The 2634-nt window shown below is 37.7% G+C and overlaps 1 non-coding gene across 1 annotated transcript; it reads left to right on the plus strand.

Moving 5' to 3' along the window:
* The first annotated feature begins 1016 nt into the window (after window positions 1–1016).
* LOC132282824 (small nucleolar RNA R71) lies at window positions 1017–1123 on the plus strand. The gene has a single exon (XR_009471891.1). It is a non-coding gene; the product is annotated as a small nucleolar RNA R71 (small nucleolar RNA).
* Window positions 1124–2634: the final 1511 nt, after the last annotated feature.

Raw genomic sequence — 2634 nt, forward strand, 5'->3', positions numbered from 1 at the left:
CCACTTTTGGTTGCACCAGTTCATTCTCTTCATTATGAACACCAACTTGATTATCACCAACTCTTCCACTTCTCAAAGTGGTCACCACATTCACATGTTAAATTGTGTGACCTTCCGAAGAGGAATTGGTCTCCACAACAAATTATTGCTTTGGTGGTGGATTCAAAGGCATTTTTCCTTTTTCCCTAGCATTCAAGGTACTAGCTATTTGCCCGACTTGGGTTTCTAGATTTGCAATAGATTGGGAATGAGAATGAAGTAATTGGGTATTTGCCTCCAAAGTACCCAAAGCGGTTAGAACTTTTTCTTCAAATGCGGGACTTCTTGAATTTCCTTGAGAATATGAAGATTGATTTGGAAAATGAGAGTTTGAAAATTGGTTACCATGTGATGCTTGGTAAGATGAGCGATAACCTTGGGAACCTTGGCCTTGCATTGGGGGTGGAACATACTTACCTTGAAAATCACTTTGGGGAGGGTTTGAGCCTTCCCCTTGGCTTTTCCAAGAGAAGTTTGGATGGTTCTTCCACCCGGCATTATAGTGAGTGCCATAGGGATTATTCACTTGGTTAACAAACGCGGCATTCACTTGTTCATGGTGTTCACTTTGCACATGCCCATGGAGATAATTGGAAGTAGAATGTAAAACACTAGAACAAGTCATACAAGATTCATTAGAAGTATGATGAGTATGACTAGGGAAGGAAGACATTTAGTTCACCGAATTTTGGTTGATAAAAAATTGATCAAACCTTTGGGATAAAGATTTCACCTCGGCGACTATATCATTGGAATGGTCAACTTGATATAAGCCAACATTCTTCCTTCCACCTAGATTTCTACCATTTTTATATGATAAAGATCGATGCATTGAATTCTCACTCATGCTCTCATATAAGCGTCATACATCATCTTCATGCCTATCAAGATAAGAACCACCCATAGAAGTATTAACCATTCCTTTATAGGTATCCGATAAACTTTCAAAGAAGAATTGAACTAATTTCCATTTAGGAATGTCATGGTGCGGACACTTCCTAAGCAAATCGTTCAATCGCTCCCATGCCTCATGAAAATTTTCCCCTTCCCCTTGAGAAAATTCTCAAATTGAAGTTCTCATTGCATTATTCTTTGAAACTGGATAGTACTTTTTCAAGAACTCTTGTTGCATCTCTGCCCAAGAAGTTATCGAAAAAGGCCTTAAATTCTTGAACCAATATTTTGTTTTATCTTTAAGGGTGAAAAGGAAGAGTTTTAACCTCAAAACCTCTTCCAGCATATCCGTGTATTTCACGGTGGAACACACTTCAAGAACTCATTCAAATGCTTGTAAGGTTCTTCACTTGGTAGCCCATGGTAATTGGGAAGTATTTGAATTGTTTGTGGTTTAATTTCATAATGGTGTGCTCTAAATGGAGGTGATTGAATGCATGTTGGTGCATTATACTCATTTAACACATAATGATCTCTTAAATCAAGAGGGGGATTCACAACCGGTGGCTCTACACGAGCACCATGATTTCCTTGAACAACGGGAAGTGGAGGTGGAACAAAAATTGGCCGAGGCATTCCCATTGGAACTTAGCCTTGTTATTGTGGAATGAAAGGTCTAGGCATGCCTAATGGTACTTTAATATTGTCATGATCTTGATGCACATTAGGGTGAAGAATACCTTGTTGGTTGATGTGAGCAAGGTCCTCCACATGGTCCTCATTATGTTTCTCCATTGATGAAATGAAGTCACTAGAATTACCCCTTCCCCTTAGATTCTGAACAATGAATTCAAGATTCAAATTAAGTGGGACAAGAGTAGGATTCAATGATCTACGACCATACATGCACAATCAAAACAAACAACAAGCCAACCACAAGAAAATAGCAAGCACTTCTCTTCCTCAACAAATCAATTAACAAACCTCCAAATACATTGATCACATACTCCCATGCTTTCAACAATATGTAAGAAAAATAAGTGCCTCCACGCAAGCCGACAATATATCGAGGAAATTAAAACTTGCCACCATGCGAGCCGATGATTTAACTAGAGAGAGAGTTAGAAAAGCTCAGAAAGGGTCCTTAAGCAACTTCAAATTATTTTTCAATTTTTCTTTGCCTTACTTTGCTTTGCAAAATTTTTTATATGTTTAGCTTTTTATGCTTTTGCTTTGCTTAGCTTAGCTTGCTTCTTTGCTTTAGAATCACTTTGCTTCACTTCCCTTGGCTCAATACACCTAGCAAATCAAGAACAAACACAATAAGTAACCAAAATGAAATAAAATAAAGATAAGATCAAAAGAGTACTAATTCCTAATTGATTCCCAAACTACAACGTTGCCAATCCCCGACAACAGCGCCAAAACTTGGTGTGTCGTCAGACCAATGCTGAAAAATGTGGTAAAGTGAAATGTAGTGTGGCTAAGTTTGAATTTATAGAATGCCACTACCACTACTAACTATTAATGTAGCTAGAGTAAGTAGGGATCGTCCCAAGGGAAATGAGCTGTATTCTTGGAATCAATGTTGGATTAGTAGGTCGAATGAAAAGTTTGATTGGTTGAATTATACTACACTTTAAACAAAAGAAATGCAATGTAAAACAACTAAAACAAATGAGGTGTAAAGAATATAAGAGA

Source organism: Cornus florida, unplaced genomic scaffold, assembly GCF_030987335.1.
Source record: "Cornus florida cultivar Cherokee Brave unplaced genomic scaffold, ASM3098733v1 CherokeeBrave_3.0.0_Hap2_Chr01, whole genome shotgun sequence".
NCBI lineage: Eukaryota > Viridiplantae > Streptophyta > Magnoliopsida > Cornales > Cornaceae > Cornus > Cornus florida.